The sequence below is a fragment of the Myotis yumanensis genome, unplaced genomic scaffold (genome assembly GCF_028538775.1).
Source record: "Myotis yumanensis isolate MYYU_CA2020_CCGP unplaced genomic scaffold, mMyoYum1.0.hap1 SCAF_4, whole genome shotgun sequence".
Taxonomy (NCBI): domain Eukaryota; kingdom Metazoa; phylum Chordata; class Mammalia; order Chiroptera; family Vespertilionidae; genus Myotis; species Myotis yumanensis.
The window spans coordinates 29,391,281-29,412,467 of NW_027223755.1; the positions used below are offsets into that span (position 1 = coordinate 29,391,281).

The 21,187-nt window shown below is 47.6% G+C and overlaps 1 pseudogene; it reads right to left on the reverse strand.

Moving 5' to 3' along the window:
* Positions 1-1,600: 1,600 nt before the first annotated feature.
* On the reverse strand, positions 1,601-20,076 carry LOC139008437 (small ribosomal subunit protein eS25-like; annotated as a pseudogene).
* Positions 20,077-21,187: the final 1,111 nt, after the last annotated feature.

Genomic DNA, 21,187 nt, shown 5'->3' on the forward strand with positions numbered 1-21,187 from the left:
CCTGAGTGGGTCATCACTGTGCTGGTCACTGAAACTCGGGGTCATTGGTTACTGCAGCATCACCTGCCCATCCTGACTGATGCTCTCCAGGGCCTGGAACACGGATCCAGGGGACACTGAGCTCAGTCAGGCCTTCGCCCAGTAGGGCAGCCACAGCACACACCTGGGCATAGGTTACACCTCTACCGAGGGGTCCTCTTAGACTGAGCTGCCTACAGACATGTCAGTGCATCCTTAGTAGGAGCTGGTTCTCAGAGGCTTCCTGGATAGATTAAGCCCCACGAGGTAACTTGAGGAGTAGGACAGTTGGCACGGTGGCTCCAGGGTGAAAGGTCCATTTGGCATTTCTCGATCTTGTCTGTATTTCCAGATGGCTGAGACTGTTCTGAAAACAACTCAATTCTGAGTTTCATCACCCACAGATTTTGCTTTTCCATGGTATGAACGCTTTACAGTTGTCAGGGCCAAATTAGGAGAATGCCAAAAGAAAGGAACATTTGGGTCATTCTTCAGGGCTGTACCTTGTGTAACAGGCCCAAGAGGAGAATCTAGAAAATAATGTCTTCAAATATAACCCTGAAAACATCTTCTCTGAATTTATACAAAACTTACTAAATATGAAACATACAACCACCTGACTTCAGCAATTTAAAGCTGATGTGCGGATTACAGTGGATTATGGGGTGCCAGGGATCACTGACAATGAAAATCCGTTAACAGTGCTAAACACTCAGCCCAGCCACAGTCTCCACCGGCCAGCGTGTTAGAACAACTCCCCTTTGCAATCTTATGCCCAGAACTGTGCTGGGATGGTTGCCAGAGGGGCTTCTTTCAAGTTTATGAGCAGACTGAGGCAGTACTGCAACTTTCTTTTCTTTTCTCCCTCCTCAGATGCTCAGATCCACCTGGAGCAAGGACTTTCCAGGTGGCTTATGCCCCAATTTATTTTTAAACTGATCTCAAGTTCTTCCTTCTATCCCAGCTGCCCAGACTAAACTTCCTGTTGTGGAACTGGCAGATGCAGCTGGGGTTAGACTGGGTTTTTTTTGTTTGTTTGTTTTAAATATAATTTTAATTAATTTCAGAAAGGAAGAGGGAGAGAGAAATAGGAACATCAATAATGAGAGAGAATCACTGATCAGCTGCCTCCTGCACACCCTCTACTGGGGATCGGGCCTGCAACCCGGGCATGTGCCCTTGACCAAAATCAAACCCGGGACTCTTCAATCCACAGGCCGACTCTCTACCCACTGAGCCAAACCAGCTAGGGCTAGACCAGTGATGGCAAACTTTTTGATCTCGGCGTGTCAACATTTTGAAAAACCCTAACTTAACTCTGGTGCCATTCACATATAGAAATTTTTTGATATTTGCAACCATAGTAAAACAAAGACTTATATTTTTGATATTTATTTTATATATTTAAATGCCATTTAACCAAGAAAAATCAACCAAAAAAATGAGTTCGCATGTCACCTCTGACACGCGTGTCATAGGTTTGCCATCACTGGTCTAGACTGTTCTTTTTTTATTGTGGTTACTTGTTTTTAATTTAATAAAGTTTTATTTTTCAAAATGTACAGCTGGTGGGACCTGTTGTTCACACATCTTCACCAGTAGCTGGGGCATCCCCACCCTTGGTGTTTCTGGTGTAAATTAAGTGAGCTCTGTGCTTTGAAACTAGTTTAATGAGTCCTTTACTAAGGAGCTCCTGTAGGGCTGGCCTGGCCAAGGAACCATGGACCTTCAGTCTCTCAGAGACAACAGCTGGGTTTATGAGCTTATAGTTGAAAACTTCCTTACAGAGTTTTTCAGATGTTGCTTTGTCAAACAAGACTAGGTTGTTGAGCTTGTCCCGAACTTTGCCTTTGGACCACTTCTTCTTTTTGGCCTTGCCCCAGATTTGTTCACTGGGTCTTTGTCTTTCTTGGCCAACTTTCCAGCATCTTTCTTCTTCTTCTCCTTGGGCAGCACAGAGAAACTCAAAGAGCAGCTGCTACCACTGCAGCCTCGATAAGATGAATGGGTTAGGCCAGTGGTCGGCAAACTCATTAGTCAACAGAGCCAAATATCAACAGTACTACGATTGAAATTTTTTTTGAGAGCCAAATGTTTTAAACTTAAACTATATAGGTAGGTACATTGTTATTAACTTAATTAGGGTAATCCTAAGGCTTAGGAAGAGCCACACTCAAGGGGCCAAAGAGCCGAATGTGGCTCGCGAGCCGCAGTTTGCCGACCACGGGGTTAGGCTCTTCTGAAGGAAGAACTCGGACCCTTCCAGGCAGCCATCAGGTCATCCACATACTGCCCACCATGTGGCCTCTGAACCTCCAAACTGTAATGCCACACCCACCATAGAGGTAACAGGGCACTTCACAGTTTACCACCACATTCACACATTTAACTTCTACGACTGGCAAAGCAACCCAGCCCCACAACTCTACATTAACTCTGCAATTACATCATCAGCCATTCTATCAAACCTACCTCCACACAGAATGGGCCTTGACCTGATGGGGTTTTATCTCCTGGTGAATCTGCCTGTACCTGGCACACTCAGGATCTTCCTCTGGATGTTCTTTGGAAAAGCTGCCTCAGAATCTCACCTGGATGTGTGGGGCACCCTGTGTCACCCCAGGTCTGTCCTTGCTGCTCTCTACGAAATTCTCAGCAGTCGGCAATCTATGACCCAGTGGTTGAAATATAAACAAAAAAGAACACTAGTTTGTGGCGTGAAAATTATGTGAAATTCAAATTTCAGTGTCCATAAATAAAGTTTTATTGGCACACAGACACCCTCAGCCTATGGCTGCTTTTGTGCTATAAAAGGAGAGTTGAGTAGTTGTAATCAAGACCATGTAACCCTTCAAAGCCTAAAATACTGTCTGGCCTTCCACAGAAAATCTGCTGACTCCACTCTCAGGGAGGGAATTCCTGCCAGGCAGCCGAGGGGCAGCCCCACCCACCTTCCCATCTGCTGCCCCCATGGTGTGGAGCCTGGCTCAGCATGGTTGCAGTTCTGGGTGAAGGCGTGGAGGAGGGAGGGCTCTGCTCACACCATTCTCTAATTCAACATTCAAGTTTCAACTAATTGTCAGTGACATATGACCCTTCATGATTCAGCCTAGGACAGCTCTGCTCTGTGTGCTCTGAGGCTGGGCAAGTCGATGGTCCTAGCCTGCGATGGAGGGCATGGCCACCATGGCTGTCTGTTGGGGCTCGCTCATTTCTACTCAAGGTCAAGTGAATGGAAAGTGTCTAAAACAGTCATTTAAAGTCTGTTGTCCTTTTTTTTTTGTATTTGAAAGCCTAATAAGCTACAGGAGAATTCCCAAATGCGGGGGGGGGGGGGGGGGGGGGGCGCTATGAAAGTCTTGGGGTGTCCCTACTGATCACTTGGTCTGTACACGGGACAAAAGCAGCTGCAAGCACTTTTTAACTCCCAGACCAAGGCCTGCCGTGGGCACAGGAGCCCATCATGCCTGCAGCGACCAGGAAGTGACTCCACCTTACAGTTCACTTGCTGATCCTGCAGTGGTTGGTCAACAGACCAAGTCCTGCCCTCAGCAGACAGAAGACAGAGCTGGCAAGATGAGAAACAGGCCACAGGGCCCAAGGGGGTCCAAATGGAGGTGCCAATGAAGAGGAGGCTGGCTAGGCAGTGGGCAGTGTCCTCAGGGCCCAAGGCAAAGGTGATGGTGGTGGGGGTGGCAGGATGATGACACCACATGTAAATGTCACCTGGAGTTCTATATTGGTTTCATAGTACAAAGTCCCCAAGATTTCTGCACATCTGGTTTCTTCCCATGTAAAACAGGAAAATTACTAAAATCGAATTCATCAATTATTCCACCATGGTAACAATTTATTTTATTTTAAAAGGACTTTAAAGCTTTTTTTTTTTTTAATACAAAAGGCAAATTGACAATGAGATGTTGGTTTTCAAGGACTTTGGCTGACTTTAGTTCTTTGAAGGTATTTGATAAAAGTGTACAAGACTGTTATTAACCACAATCAGCCCAGACTTGGTTTCTCCTGCCGAATGTAATTTCAGCTGGAAGTAAGAGTTTTGTCTGTTCTAAACCACGGCTGGGCCATAAAGATTATATCAACTTAAAACATCTCCTGTACTCCTAATTACACCAAACTTAACTTTCTGCACTGGGCCCTCCATCAAGACCTGGTCCATTCTTTGCTGCTTAATTTACCTGAAAAGCCCTTGGTCAGGAAAGAAAGTGCTCTTGAAATGTGTCAGCGCAATGAGATGTATAGTTTCTCAAGCATAAAGAGCAAAACTTATTCTCATCCTCCAAGTGTTCTGTTGTCCTTTTTGGTTCACATCACTGTTAAAATGAGCCACAACAAACCACTTCAAAAACAGACTAAGTTCCCTTTTGTCTGAGTCCAGCTGCTTTGCCAGCGTCTGCCTAGCATCCGGTCTTCAGCCAGCACACCTGGCGTCCCCACACCTTTCCCATGCAATTTCCAACAGAGAAACAACGAATTCCAGTTGATACTCTTGTGGGAGGGTTGAAACTAATTTTTCTAAATAGTAGATGACAGCAGAGTCCACCGAAATCAACAATTATAGGTGTGATCCTCCCCACACACTTTCAGATTACATGCCAACATATATAAAAAGGGAGTAGGTACAAAAACGTTGAGTGGGAGTGTGACACTGTATATCTGCACTGCTAGTTTAAAAATGTCACCTAATGTCTTTCCTAAGCATTCTGTGGGCAGGGGTCCCGGCCACAGCTGGGATGTTACAGCTGTGACTAAAGTCAGGAATCGATCTGATTTGGGGTTCTTCAAAATGGGAGTACAGGAATCCTAGAAAAGTCCCTCTCAGACTGGCAGTGTTTCTCTGCTTGATGGTGCCTTTAAGGTACCTGGTACCAAGGTCCTAATTTGATTTTAACAATTAAGGTAAGGAAGACCCAATGTATGGCATTAATGGAAAAGCACAGATGGGCATGCGCTTTAAATTACCCATGATTCCTATGCTTTTCCTAAAGGACCTCATGCTTTAGACTTAATCGTTCGTTTCGGTGGGACAGGTGATGACTGCTGACCCTGGGCTGAGGTTGTCTGGGAACTGGTGCTGATACTGGGCTGAGGCTTTTTCAGGAATTGGTGCTGGACCTGGACTGAAGCACCTTTGTTTTTTTTTCCAGAAGGAGGATGGAGTGAAGGCTTCAAAATTGCATGTCTGGCTGGGAAAGCTGTGCAGGAACACCTCAGGAGGCAGTATGGGAGTGCAGGAAGTGGCAGATGGTAAAGCACAATTTAAGGTATTTTATGGAAAATGCAAACTCTATACACATGGTAATAACCAAAAGTTATTCTAATGAGAAACCTATGATGTATGTATTTGGAGTGCTAAGTAGTCCTTTGCATGGCCTCCCTGCCCAAGAAAGCCACCAGGCAAAGGCAGGCCTGGCACGTAGGCTGTACATAATGTGACATTTCCAATGTGGGGCACAGAGGGACCGAGAAAGCCATGCGCAAGAAAACTGTTGGGGATCCTGAGTCTAAAGATGAAGCCAGAACCTGGAGCCCAAACCCACACTCAGAATGGGCATGGCAGGAGGCTTACCAACTGTTGGTATTCTAGAACAGGGGAACTCTGATGCAAGTAAGCAAAACATAGCATGGAGGAAAGGTGTTGGTGCAAACTGGAAAACCACTGACAAGAGATGTAATGCCCAGTGGTGGCCAGGCTCAGTGTACAAGCAGCCTGGACCTGGCAGAGACCTAAGAGTGGGCTGGCTTGTGAGGACAGAGGGGATGTCCACATCTGCTGGGGGCTGCCTGCATGCTGTGTAGTCGGCATGTCTGCACAGCATGGCTCTGAAGTGCTCCCACCGGAATTATAGCACCTAGCTTTGGAAGGGAGTACAGAGACAGCCAGTTTATGAGCACCCCCATCTAGAGTTGGGACCAACCTTTACGGTTTACAATGCAGCACCAGGAGGAAAAGATACCCCAAGTCACAGGGTTCCCCAGACAATTTGGGTTTTCAACTGTGGTCCTGGCATTACCTCTCTTACCCCCTTCAAAGTGTTCCAATTTGGACAATAAATAATATGGCCACTCTGCTTATTAGATGTGAACTTCCTTGAGGTCCATAAGGTGGTAGTTTCAGCTCAAGTGACCACAGGTTAATTACCCCATATTTTCACAATTTGCTTCTCTCCCAACTGGTCTAACCTTTGAATGAAGGGTGGGAGGCAAATGACAATAGAGATGATTGAGAGGTAGAAGTGAGTAGAAGTGAAGGTGAGTGAAGAGTCAGGGTAAATGAGGGTAGAGGTGAGTGAGGGTGGAGGTGAGTGGGGAGGAGGTGGGTGAGTGAGGGCAGAAGTGGGTAAGGGTGGAGGTGAGGGAGGGTGGAGGTGAGTGAGTGGTACAGGTGAGGGAGGGTGTCCTTGAGAAAAGATGGGGGTAAGAGGGAGGTGAGGGAGGGTGGAGGTGCGTGAGAAGTGCATAAACCTATTGGCTGGGATTTTAAGGTTTCTCTGTGATGATGATAATAGTAACTTTAATGCCTCAATTAAGAAATTGAATAAAGAAATGTCATACAGCCACTTAAAATGAATGCAGATCTGTATAAAATGAGTGGCATCTATGACATAATAAATGAAAAAAGCAGGTTATTAAATAGCATGTAGGGTGTGATCCCATTGTTAAAAATGAAATATATTCATATGTACATAGAAAAAACATGGATGGATCTACCTCATAATATGCAATTGAACTCTGAATAACAGATTTAAAATGTCACTTTCTGTATTACTTGATTGATTTTTTTTCCTCTTCTTTCCCAGTGAAATGAGCATGCATTAGTTTAATAATTAGAAGAAATGTGCTATCATCATTTTGAAAAATTAAGTGCCTTGGAAAGAAAATGAAATTAAACATTCTACCATCGTCAACATCTTCATGGATTTGTGTTTGTATTTCTGCGATTGTGATTAGGAGATAGTCTGAAGACTGAGCACACCAAAGGGATATCCCTGTGGGTATTTCTAAGCATACCTTTTGCCACCTGCATAGATACTCAATGCATTCCTTAATACGTCACACCATACACTTTAGTTGAATGAATAAACACTGAAAAGTGAGACTGACAAGCAAAATATTGCAAAAGATGAACAGTTTCATAAGGACTGGAAGAAGTCATAACAATGGAAAATAATAACTTCCAATTTCTTCTTCTTAGATTTGGATTAACTTGTGTTCAAGGTGATTCAATGGATCCTAGAATCAAGGCAGAGCAGGGCAGGGGCTAAGTCACTGTGAGCAAAGTCCCCAAAAGGTGTTTCCCATCAGCTTGTCTACACCAAATCTCTCCTCTTCACCATTGTTGCCTTTGGTGGCTGTCACAGATAGGACTGAATGATGTTTCCCCAGAGCACACACCATTGCTTTTTTGTCCATTGCTTGTTCACTGTAATAGGACATTCCTCCATAGATACGGAACAGATTACTGGTTCTTAGACAGGTTTCCCAACCTCCAACCTGGCTTTGATGACTTTAACTATGATTCAGGGGAATTGCTCTTGGTCCATACAAGACAATGCCAATTCAGGGACCATTCCAAATTTAGCAATTGGATGTCACTCATATGAGAGGAAAGTTGGGATGCAAGAAGGCAAGGCACCCAGATTAGCAGGAAGGCTGAACAGATGTGTCCTGACAGCTGCAATAGGTGCCTCAGTAGCCATGTGACAAATAGGAATGATGTAGCATTGGACATTAAAAGAAAATCAAACAAACATTCAGTGATCACCTATCTGGTCCTCAGCAGGCAGGGTGTGAGGCAAACAGGGGCACTGCTGGTGACCTTCTGGGCACCACAGCCCATCTGTTCTCATCCCCCTGAGAGGCAGAGAAGCACCAGCAGCAATCCCATAGGCCTTCTTGGGAGCCACATTCAACCTGGATGTCAGGTAAACAAACAGACTAAAGAACAAAACACAAAGGCGATCCTCAACCTAAACCTGGTTGGCTGCTGAAGGTGTTTTGGCAGAGCCTGGCTTCCCTGTTATTCCTTCTGTAGCCTCTGGCCTGAATTCCTTTCCTTGCTGCTAGCAGCTTATTCCAGCTCTGGCACAAAGATTTTACCAGGCAAGTGTTTAGATCTCACGGAGAAGGGACTGACTATTCATTCTAAAGGGACAAACACAGTCAATTTAGGGGCTTAATTTCAGCCCCTACATGTGAACATCAAACCAGGAGCTTTGGAGCAGGGCTTTTGGACAATTTTTTCCTTGAGATCCATAGGGAACTGAAATGGGGGGAAGAGAGGGATGGAGAACAAATTAAAAAGATGAGCAGGTCTAACGGCCTGGTGACTACTTAGCCCACATGCGGCTCTTTGGCCCCTTGAGTGTGGCTCTTCCACAAAATACCACGTGCGGGCGCGCCCGTACAGTGTAATTGAAACTTTGTGGCCCATGCGCAGAAGTCAGTTTTCGGAAAGGAGATAGACGAAACAAGTATACAAGACAAGTGTGGATGGAAAAGTTGGAAGGGGTCGACCTCAGCGAATGTACCTCAATCAGATTGAGAATGTTTTTAGCAAAGGCCATCTTAGGAGTACCCTAATTAAGTTAATAACAATGTACCTACCTATATAGTTTAAGTTTAAAAAATTTGGCTCTCAAAAGAAATTTCAATCGTTGTACTGTTGATATTTGGCTCTGTTGACTAATGAGTTTGCTGACCACTGACCTAGACGAGCCTCAACTGGGCTGACTGGGCACTTCAAGTCTCTGCCACGTATCTGTTCCATGCCAGTAGGCTACCTCAGGAATGTCCTCATGGAGATGACAGAAACACAAGAAAGAGCAAGGCCTCTTGAGTGGTAGACTTAGAAGCACCATACTTGCACTTCTGCTTCATTCTATTACCCAAAGCCAGGCACATGGTCAAGTCCAGAGACAGAGGCAGAGGACACTTCAAAGTTAAATGCCCAAGGGGGTGGATGCAGAGACGGTAAAAGATCAATCAACTCATCACCGAGACCTATCAATTCTACCTTAGAAATACTTTCCACACCTGTCCAATACTCCTTCTATCTTATTGCTACCACCACTTCAGTTCACCATGATCTCTCTTACCTATCACCACCTGACTGCTCTGTCCAAATCTTTCTTGTCTATTCCTTCTCAGACCATTCTCAATGCAGCAACGAGAATAAACTTGAAAAGAAAACCTGCTCTGACCACTCATTTAATTAAGTCTGCCAAATGGTTTTCTATTGTTCTCAGGATAAAGGTGAAAATCCTGACTAAGGCCTGAATTGTTTTCAATTTTCAATTGAAGGGTTATTTTAAAGCAAATAGGTGAACCTGGTGAAAGGGAGAAAGAGAGTGAAGAGGGAGTGTGGGAAAGAGAGGCTTTGTAATGACTTCCACGTGAGGACAGCCTGGGAACCCCCACTTTCTCCAACCTCATCTCCTTCTATCCTTTCTTTCACTTTATGGTTGGAATGCATCATAATTCCCCAAGTTGTACAATATTTCAAGCCTCTAGGGTCTTACTTGGACTGCTCTGTGTCCATGTAGAGTTCTTTTTCCCTCCTTTTGGTACGGATTCAAAACCCTCTGCCTTTCTCCTTTCCTTCTTGTAGGGAAAAAGAAGAGAGGAGAAGAGCCTTGAGTGGTTTGGCTCAGTGGATAGAGCGTCAGCCTGCGGACTCAAGGGTCCCAGGTTCGATTCTGGTGAAGGGTATGTACTCCAGGAGAGTCTTTCTAATTACCTTTTCCTGTCTGTGCCAGGTTCTCTCCCCTGGGGCCCAGTGCTATCCTGTGCTTATCTCTGTCATGGTTCTAGTCATATTGGATGGAAATAACCACTCTGATCCTCTTTTCTAATTACAGTGCTTCTCAACCTCCCTAATGCCGTCACCCTTTAATGCGGTTGCTCAGGCAATAATAGTTAATGGTGCTCGCTATTGCAACATGATAATCCATTTACCTGAGATCTATTCCATACATAACCCTATACTGTATACTTTATGAATCAATAAAAAAATTTACAATTTGTAATTATAAACCTGTGTTTTCTATCAAAATTACTTCTTGCGTGAATTTTGGGACACCCTTATTTCGTAGGCTCAGGCTGAGTCATGTGTCAATCCCAGATCCAATCACTGTGGAGACCATGAGAGGTCCCGAATGAGTCAAGTGCTCTTCTTATCTACACTAATAAAAGAGAAACATGGTAATTAGCGTACGACCGCTACCCTTCCCATTGGCTAATCAGCATATCCTTATGCAAATTAACTGTCAGCCAAGATGGCGGCCGGCAGCCATGCACTGAAGCAAGCAGGGAGGCCTGCTTGCTTCAGTGACTGCGGACTCCAACGTTCCCCGCCTAACTTGCCGGCCTCTCAGCTGCAAATCTAAGCAACTATGTACTATGTTGCAAATAAGAAGGTAAACAAAACCCCAGAAACCAGCCAGACTGAAAGCCAGCCGGACTGCAACATTGTATCGATGTTTTCAGCAGCGAGGCCTCAGAGCTAAAGCTGGCCCAGAATAAAAAAAAAAAAAAAAGAAAATAAGGAGCGGTTGGGAGCTTCAGTTACTCGCCAGCCAGAAAACAGCCCTCAGCCCCTCACCCAGACTGGCCAGGCACCCCAGTGGGAACCTCCACCCTGATCCAGGACACCCTTCATGGCAAACCAGCTGGCCCCTACCCGTGCACCAGACCTCTATCCTATATAGTAAAAGGGCAATATGCCTCCCGGCACCGGGATCAGCGGAGCAGCGAGGCTCCCGGCACCGGGATCAGCGTGGCAGGGGGCAGCGCCCAAACCCCCTGATTGCCCTGCGGCTCTGTGTGTGACAGGGGTTGGGGCCACAACCTCCCTATCCGCCCTGCTCTGTTCGTGACAGGGGAAGGCACCCCAACCCCCTGATCAGCCCTGCTCTGTGCCTGATAGGGGGGAGCTCCCCAATCCCCTGATCGCCCTGCGGCTCTGTGTGTGACAGGGTGCGGCGCCTCAACCCCCTGATCAGCCCTGCTCTGTGCCTGATAGGGGGGAGCTCCCCAATCCCGATTGCCCTGTGGCTCTGTGTTTGACAGGGTGCAGCGCGCCAACCCCCTGATTGGCCCTGCTCTGTGTGTGACAGGGGAAGGCGACCCAACCCACGGGCCCTGCTCTGTGTGTGACAGGGTAGAGCCATAACCACTCCATCGGCCCTGCCCCGAGTGTGACAGTGGCAGTGCCCCAACCCCCTGATCGGCCCTGCTCTGTGGGTGATAGAGGGTGGTGCCCCAACCCCCCTCCACGGGCCTTGCTCTGTGTGTGACAGGGTAGAGCCATAACCTCCCCATTGGCCCTGCCCTGAGTGTGACAGGGTGCAGCGCCCCAACCCCCTGATCCGCCCTGCTCTGTGAGTGACAGGGGGCAGCGCCCCAACCCCCTGATTGGCCCTGCTCTGTGAGTGACAGGGGGCAGCGCCCCAACCCCCTGATTGGCCCTGCTCTGTGTGTGACAGGGGGTGGCGCCGCAACCTCCCCATCGACCCTGCCTTGAGTGTGACGGGGCGGTGCCCCGACCCCCCAATCGGCCCTGCTCTGAGCCTGACCAGGGGCTGCACCTAGGGATTGGACGTGCCCTCTGCCACCCGGGAGCAGGCCTAAGCCAGCAGGTCGTTAATCTCCTGAGGGGTCCCAGACTGCTAGAGGGCACAGGCCGGGCTGGGGGACCCCCCTCCCCACCCCCCTGAGTGCACAAATTTTTGTGCACCGGGCCTCTAGTTCCATTATAAAAGTCAAGAAGACAGGGTCAAGTAAGAGAATGGCTGCTTCCAGACAAATCACATGACTGCATTTTTGCTTTATGTGTAGGTGTGAGGGGAAGGTGGTGGAAAGAAAAAGGATTCCCCAGAGAAAGGGGTGAGTTATTAAGGGTATTTTCAACAAGAAGTTTACTGGGAATAATCCACCTACTTATGTCCAGCAAAAAGATTAATAAAATCAACATATATATAATCCAACTAAGAACCTTTCTTTCCAAGCTGTTCATCCACCCTATTTCTGTTAAGAGAACCCCATATTCTCAGAATCTAAGGGCTGACTTTTTCACAAGAAGGACATAATGTCACCTTCCTCTCCCTTTCAACATGATTTCCCTCCCCTACTGGCAGGTCCAAGCAGTCTTCTCCCTCCCACCCCACCGTCAGCGTTTCATAAAGTCTTAGATTAGCATTTCAGAAGGGAAGCTCACTCTTACAGGTGAGATAAGATCCCAGTTCCTTCTAATTCAACCAGTCACACTGGAGTTGCAACAGGTGGGTCATTCCAAAAAGAAAAAGGGAAAAGAACAACAGAAAGAACCATTCTTTTAAGGTTTTGTTTCTCCAATTGCTACACATTTCCCACTGAACCCTCTACCAACCATCCACCCTGCTGTTTGTCTTTGACCATCAGTGAGAGACTCCATCTAGAAGGAGTACCTCAGGGGAGGGGGCATTGCACTCTTTCTTTCTATTAGTTACACTGTGCTTTTAACACATTACAGTCCCTGTAGAGTGTGTGCAGTCCATGGTGAAGTAAAGGGGCAGGGAAAACTTCAGAGAAAAGCACAGCAAAATACTAGTGTTCTGGAAGAACTGCAATAATAAATTGGAGATTAGGATGAGATAATAAGTAGTCAATATACCCATCTCTCTCCCAATATTCTCTCCTGATGTTCTCACCATCTTTTAACGTACGTAAACATGTGCACGTGGTTATGCTAGGGTGAGGTGAGAGTAGTATACAGGTGTGACAACTCATCCGAGAGGTTTCTGAGCCTGAGTCTGAGATACAACTGTTCAATTGGCTTTGCGGAGAAGAAATCTAAGAGGATGAGTCAGAGGAATGGGATGGAAAACATACACACGGTGCAACCTGCTCTCTGGAAAAGGACTATTAAGCCAAGACTTTCTTCCAGACCGAGGCTGACCAGAGATGCCTTTTAGTCCACAGGGAGTTATCCTGTTATTCTTTCAGAGTTTGAGAAGGCTTATCAGCAGCTAGGCACCCATAACCCTATTCCCTGTCTCTTCTCCCCAATTTTCTCAGGGGAATATTTCTGAATATTAGAGACATGGGAAAAAATGACATATTCTCCTTTTCTCTCTCCTCATGTAGGGATTCACAATTCTTTCTCTCTCAGTGATCAACAAATGTGAGTGCTTTAACTTCAAACACTGGTCTCAGCTGAATCTACCAGAAAAAAAAAAGGTGTAAAAGTGAACTTTGTCCTATCACAATACTTTGGATCTTCACCCAAAACCAATACTTCCATCCTTGGAACACATCATAATTCCCAAACTTGTACACTATGTCAAGCCTCTGGGTCTTAACCTGGACTGCTCTGTGTCCAAGTAGAGTTGTTTTTCTCTCCTTTTGGTACGGATTCTACACCCTCTGCCTTATGCCAAAAAAAAAAAAAAAGAGAGAGAGAGAGAAGAGCGCAGATTGGTTTGGCTCAGTGGGTAGAGCGTTGGCCTGTGGATTGAAGGGTCACACGTTCAATTCCAGTGAGAGAGAGAGAGAAAGAGAGAGAGAGAGATTTTTGTTGTTAATCCCCATCCCAAAGATATTTTCCCATTGATATTCAGAGAGAGTAGAAGGGAGGGAAGCTCCAACCACTGAAACCATACTGGCCAGGGCTGAGTGAGGAATTTTTATTAGTCACTAGTAAATTATTTGACCTCTGAACCCTTTCAGGACAGTGTTTCAACTGCAGAAGGCATGATCAGGCTTGCTGAACTCTCACAAGGATCTGGCAGGAATTCCGTAAATAATGGCAGCAAATACAGAGTGATGGCGGAACAGTGCAGAGATGTGTGGACATGGGCAAGTCATGAGGATGTAGAGATCACGTGCCTGCATCCAGGGACATTTGGGGAAACAGAGGTGTGTGGTTAGAACATGCACCTGGGTTCTCTGGTCAGTGCTGTCCAAAGCCCCTCTCCTCCCAGGGCGGGGGCACTGTTCTCCCATCTCACATGCTATTTCACTGACAGTATTTAAATTTAAAACCAATGAGCACTGAGAAATGTGTCATCTATGAACAAAGTCTGGGAAGGAAAATTGAGAATGAAGCACTCAAATTAGAAATGAAGAAATAAAACTGTCTCTTTTTGCAAATGATCTTATATTAGAAACTCCCAAAGAATCTACAAAAAAACCTACTAGGGCTAATAAATGGATTCAGCAAAGTTGAAGGGTATGTGTTTGACAGCAGGTTCAGGTAGAGGGGGTTCCTAGGCAGGGCTGATACCCTGTGTTCTACTCGGCCACGTGAAGAGACCCATGCTGGTTGCCGGTCGTCATGGGGAACGGCCAGATGAGATCAGCCAGAATGCACTGATTTCGAGGCTTTGTGTTCATATTGCCCTTGGCCCCTTCTCAATCGACTTCCAAATTCCCTTGCCCTGTAGCTTGAGGTCGATGGCTCTCTCAAATTTGCTCAGAAGCTGATTATTAGAAATGGCCTGTCCACTCTTATAGTCTGCAATGACCTGTGGCTTCTCATTGATTTTCATCCCCAGATCCTTCTGCATCAGTCCCTGGCCCTGTGGATCACCCTGCAGACCTCCAGGGCCACCCAGTTGTGGTGCAGCTCCTCAGTCTCCTGGTCCCGCTTGGCATGTTCTTGGTGATCCAATGCTGTTTGTTCTGGCTGGCAGCCATTTTGTGGAAGTTTCCACATCTCCTCTTCTCTGAGCCACTGAGATGGCCTGCCTGGACTTGGCATGTGCAGCATCCTCACCGTGTCCCCGTTGCTCTCGGCCATAGTAGGGCGGGCAGGTCCAGTGGCTCTGTGGCAGTTCCATGTTACATGTACTTTAACACAATTCAAAGAATCACATAGTGTATGATTCCATTTACATGAAATATTCAGAGTATATAAATCCACAGACAGAGAGCACATTAGTGCTGGGAAAGGGTGGAATCGGGGGAAACTGCTTAATAGGTGTGGGGTGACATAAATGTTCTGAAACTAGATAGAGGTGGTTTCACAGCATTGTAAATGTTACTAAATGCCACTAAACTGTTTGCTCTAAAATGGTTAATTTTATGTTATGTGCATTTCACCTCATAAATTATTTATTTTTAATTATTTCTAGTACCTTCCAGAAATTGTGCTAAGATCTTTTTCCTCCTTTGCTGCTGTTGCTCTCTATACCCAACCCTTGTACATGCTTTTCCTATGTAATGTTGTGCTTTGGGGACAGGTTACATTAGTCTCCGAGGATAGTCAGCACATGTCACTGGCCACTGTGAGTCTCTGTGCTACAGTCAAGGATGGTAGAGTCTCTGGACACACAAATGTCAGTTTGAGAATGAAATGCTCATACCTTTGCCCACTGTGGTGCTCCACACTGACCAAATGCTTGCTCCAATTAGGTTTTCTTTATTTATTTTTTAAATATATTTTTATTGATTTCACAGAGAGAGAGAGAGAGAGAGAGAGAGAGAGAAAGAAACATCAATGAGAATCATCAATCCACTGCTTCTTGCATGCCTCCTACAGGGAATCGAGCCCACAACTTGGGCATGTGCCCTGACCGGGAATCTAACTGTGACCTCCTGGTTCAAAAGTCAGCGCTCAACCATTGAGTCACACCGGATTAGTCTCTGAATAATCCAGAAGAAAAGCTCTGAGACCTTGGAACCAAGTAGAGTTCATGGCCTATTGATTTGGGCACTTTCATAAAACATTTCTTTTTTAAAAATCGATGATTATGTTGTTCGAAACTGCACATAATTGCAGTTATAATCCCTCTTCTCAGTTGATATCTTTGAATACAAAAATGCCTTGAAGATAACTTCATTGAATATTTTTCCTTAAGTGATTTGACAACAAATTAAAACTTAATCCTCTTTACCTCTTATTTGAGGTAAAATCTCTCTATAGAATCACAGAATAGCAGCTAACATTTCTCAAGTACTGCAGATGCTGCTTAGAACAGTACGGTAATGCTGTTTTCATCCCCATTCTAAAGATGGTGAGTTGAGGGGCTGGCCTGCTCACCCACTCATGGGGAAACCAGGATTGAACCCAGGCCCCTCCAGCTGCACAGCCTACATCCAAACCACTGAGCCACTGCCTCTGTGCCACACTGCCCTTTGTCTCATTCTAGCAGGGACAGAGTCAAGAGCTCTCAGAAACTCATTCCAACCCTTTCACTCTCCAGGCAAAGTCACCTGATGGCCACAGCTCATTACAGGTCAAAGAGTTTGTACTAAGCCAAACCACATCTCCTCCACTTGACAATGAAGGGAGGGGTCATCCTCCTAGCTGCCCTTTCCATTCATTTGAAATTAATTCAGGCATTTCTTTTCTGCTCTGTTCGCCATCATCCCCACCCCCAAAACACACACACAAAGCACACTCATTACGTCACACCAGGGTTTATTGAGCCTTTCTCTGTAATTGTCTTGGGTCTGCTTTGACTATATCCCACTTAGACAAACAAGGTTTCCCTGGCTGCTCCCTCAGGTCCCACAGGGCAGGCTCTGCATCTGTGTGGCCCAGAAAAATTGGGGGCTGGACAGAAGAGTGAAAGTGGGCTTTAGAAGAGGGGGAAGGGTCACCATCATGTAATACATACTGTGTGCCATGCACTATTCCAGGCATCAGAGAAACAAGGAGAATGAAACAAAGCCTGGGGAGACAAGCAATTAAGGAGAGCCAGACACCGGTGATTTTTAGACCCTTGTATGGAGGAGACCCACATATGGAGAAACCAAGCAGGAAAGGGGCTGGGCGGTGGAGGTGTGAGGGCAATGCCTACCAGGACTGGGAGTCCCTGGGTCAGGGGGCTGTGCGCAGGTGAGGTACATCTACTTATTACCTGGCTGACTTGACCAATTCTAGTGTAGAACTTGAAATTAGCTAATTCCTAACTGTTGTTGCATTAGATTTAACCCCATTCCTCAGTCTCAGAAACATAAGTAGTTTTAAAGTGACGTAAAAGAAATTCACCACAAGGTATCTTTTGCACAATCTGATTTTCTGAGTTGGGGAAAATTCTGTTAGGTCAGACACTTGTCTAAAAGTATCTGAAAGCTCTGTGTTTGAGAATTTGGGCCCAGATGTGAACAGACACCTGGAAAGGTGTCCCAGATATCAGGACAGAGGCAGCTTTTAACTTGAAGATGTTTAGCTAAATGATGAACTGAGTTTCCTTTCCAGAAGCATCTACAGATCCATTTTTAAATTAGACCCTATGGTGCTCCAAGAGGTACTGGGGCCATGTGTTATTCCTATATACGATGCATAGACTGAAGCTCAGAGAGGCTGAACTACTGGGCCAAAGACCGACAGGGTGGATGCGGGTGCACATCTAATCTCTAAGATCCCCAGGCATGTTCTCTGGGTACCAGGTCGGGGTCTGGTGCCTCTTCCCCTCTCCACGGGCACCTGTTCTCCTGGCCCTTTGTAGGGTACATAGTGAAGGTGGGATGCCTTCTCCTCACAGAACTCCAGATTCCCCACACACCCCAGATCAACACGTGTAGGACAAGACTTTGCACCTCTCAGCCCACCCTCTGCACCCCCTCCTCCCTCACCTAAGCCTCCTCTCTTGACTCCCCACCCCTCACAAGTGTGCTGGGTTCATTCTCCTCAGCTGGACCACAAGCCCCGGCCCAGGGATGCAGTGAGGAAGCCTCAATCCCCACCCCCAGAGCTTCTGGACAGGACACAGAAGCCCTGAGCTCAATACGGAACTGTCACCCCCACTCTTCAGGGTTGTTTCTTGGCTGGGAGACACAAGGCAACAAAAAGCCTCGCTTTCCGCCATCTGAAGAATGGGTATCCCACCTGGGTGGGCTGCTATTAGGGCCTAGCAGGTGCTACATTAGGGGTGGGGAACCTCTTTTTTCCTGCCAAGGGCCATTTGGATATTTATAACTTCATTCACAAGCCATACATAATTACCAACCTAACACATTGCGGACAGATCACGAGAATTCTCGTGTTTTCTGTTCTAAGGTTTGTGGCCTATCATGAGAATTCTTTAAAAAGATATTAGCTTGTAAGAACATGTAATAAATAACTTCAAAATGCAATGGGTATTTAATTTTAAAGCGTGCTTTTAACATTTATGTAAAATGTTTTTTGTACTTGTTCAATAGAAACTTATCTGGGTAAAGCTAGCAATAAAACTACTGGTTCGCAATGTGTTAAAAATTAGCCGGCTGCCGAAACCGGTTTGGCTCAGTGGATAGAGCGTCGGCCTGCGGACTGAAAGGTCCCAGGTTCGATTCCGGTCAAGGGCATGTACCTGGGTTGCAGGCACATCCCCAGTAGGAGATGTGCAGGAGGCAGCTGATCGATGTTTCTCTCTCATCGATGTTTCTAACTCTCTATCTCTCTCCCTTCCTCTCTGTGAAAAATCAATAAAATATATTTAAAAAAAAAAAAACTTAGCCGGCTATATTTGATCACACATTTAATTAACTCACCCTTAATGCCTTGGCAGGGCCAGACCAAATGATTTCTCGGGCTTTACATGGCTCTCGGGCTGGAGGTTCCCCACCCCTGGTCTACATGACTGCTCTACAAGCATAAAGAGAGGACACATTAGTTTTGTGTGGAAGGAGGGAGGCAGTGGCATGTGAACTGAGCTTGAATGATTCTCTAAAAAGAAACACTGGGATCCAGGGAGCAGGGGACTCCTATGTTGGGTTGGATGATTCAACCAGTGAACACACATCTTAGCTCAAATTCAAGGCCGACTTTATTTCCTTATCTTTCACAAGTATTCGCTTGAGACCACCACGGTGAACGAACAGACGCCACAGACACAAAGGTCTTAATTTCACCAAGGCCATTTGGACTAGACCCACACCAGACCCCTCCAATGGAATCAAACATGAGGACTGTCCTGCTAGCCACAGGCTATCCAGCATCCAGGCCCACCACCCAGCGGGAAGGGCAGGACTCTGCTCCCTGGGGCCCATCTGAACAGTCCACTCTGCTCCCCACCCAGGCCTCCTGGCACATTTGCAGACTAGACCCAGCACAGAGAGACCAAAACTCGGCCCCATCTCAGAAGCAAACGTGGGTTTGTTGTCCGGTGGCAGATGCCCAGCTCTGCCGACAGAATCCCATCCCGTGAATGGAAACGCATAGCGGTTAAACATCTCCGCCTCCGAACATGCTTCAGAGAGCAAACATTTCCCATAAAGTGCCTGGAAAGTTCCTCCCGACCCAGAGACCCGGCCTCACTTCTGTCCACTTTGAACTCTGTCTGCACGAAGCTGAGGGCTCACCCTCCTGCCAGCGCCGGATGCCCGGTTAGCACAGCCATCTCGGAAGGCACTAATTATGCACAGTTTCAACTCCATTTAATTTAATTTTGAATTATATGTTTTAATTGTTAATTAGACGCCCGAAAGTACCAACTAAACGTTTTAAGTAAAAGTGCTGTTGGGTAACAGGAGTCGAGGGTAATTACTTCGCCGAAACTCTTCCATCTCGTTTCACAGGAAAAAGGGAAGCACAAACCCGATCACTTTCTGCATTGCACGCGGAGCCGGGCAAGCAGCTTCCATCGCACTTTCCCAAATCGGACACGGCTGTGTGGTCTTACTCGCCAATGATGATTATTTAAATCAGCTGACCGCCCAGCCTAAGTCACTCCCGGCAGTTCTCTCGGGGAAGGCTCTGTGCTCGGTGCACCGGCGTTCACCGGCTGGTCCCACCGCTGGGCTAAGGAGTAACCTGGGAGATTCCCAGCCGCGGCGACAACCCCACAAGCGTCTTCTGGCCCCACACCCCCTCTCTCCGCACTCCCTCCGGACCCCGGGAACGCACAGCCGTCCCGGAAAGCACATTTTCCTCATAAATATTCATGAGGCGAAGGGAAAAGTTTGCTAAACTGCGTTCCAAAGACCGGAAAGTCAAGGTTCCTCCCCTGCGGTGGCGGCGGCGCCCAGGACCCTCTCCCCCGTCTCCCCCGTCTCCCCCGTCTCCCCACCCCGCGGCCGGCCCCCTACCTGGGCGCCCGCGCCCTTGTCGCTGGAGCCGTCCGCGCTCAGAGCCATGGCGGGGCCGCCTTTGTCCGGCCTCGGGGTCCAGTGTCCCCGCGGAGGCGGCCGCGGGAGCCGAGGCGGGAGTGGGGCCCGCAGACCGCCCGGCGGACCCTCCCGGCCGCGCCCCCAGCCCTGGCGGCGGCGGAAGCGGTGGGCGGGCCCCGAGGGCGGAACCTCACCTCGAGGGGTCTCCCCGGCGGGGGCGGGGTCTGACACCCCCGCACCCCGCGGCACCCAGGAGGGGGCGGGGCTCCCTGGAGGGAGGGGGCGGGGCCTGACCTCCCACCCACCCGGGGGCTTAGCGGGTGCGGGGCGGACCCTGAGTGCCAGCGCCCGGACCTGGCGCTCTCACCTGGGCGGGGCCGCGGGCTCCTGCCTCTTGGAGCTGGGGAGGGGGGCAGGGGGGAAGGAAGGGGGAGGCGGGATGGCGGGACGGGGGCATTTGCTTCTACTTTGTTCTCCCAAAGACTCGGGACTTGCCATCTTATTATCAGACTAGTGGCTGTGGCTCTGCACCCGGTTTCTGCCCGTGTAGACCCAACAGACTCTTGATTTCTAACAGTGAAGACTATTGAACCCTGGTTTCCCCCAGTGTAGACAGATGGGCAGGGGAAGGCAGTTGGACCCCTGATGTCCACCGGTATAGATGGTGTAGATGAGGTGGACTTCGATTGCTGCCAGCTAGACGGACCGGCCTTCTGTTCCCGTCCCAGTGAGCACATGGCTTCCGGGGATTCTCCACTGAGCCCTCGGGGCCTTGTCCCAGAATAAGGGGTTGACCCCCAGAGCAGGTGGCTTTGTCCCTCAGCAGCTCCTCCAGGATCCGGAAGCTGACTTCAGGCAGGTCAGCAGTGACCTGGACCCCTGGTCAAGGTGCAGTCCTGGACTCTCATTCTTTTAATTTTTAAAATATATTTTTTATTGATTTCAGAGAGGAAGGGAGACAGATTATATATATATATATATATATAAACATCAATGGTGAGAATCATGAATGGGCTGCTTCCTTCACGCCCCCTACTGGGGATTGAGCCCTCACAGTGCCCTGACCAGGAATCCAACCGTGACCTCCTGGTTCATAGGTCTACACTCAATCACTGAGCCACTGGCAGGGCTGGGCTCT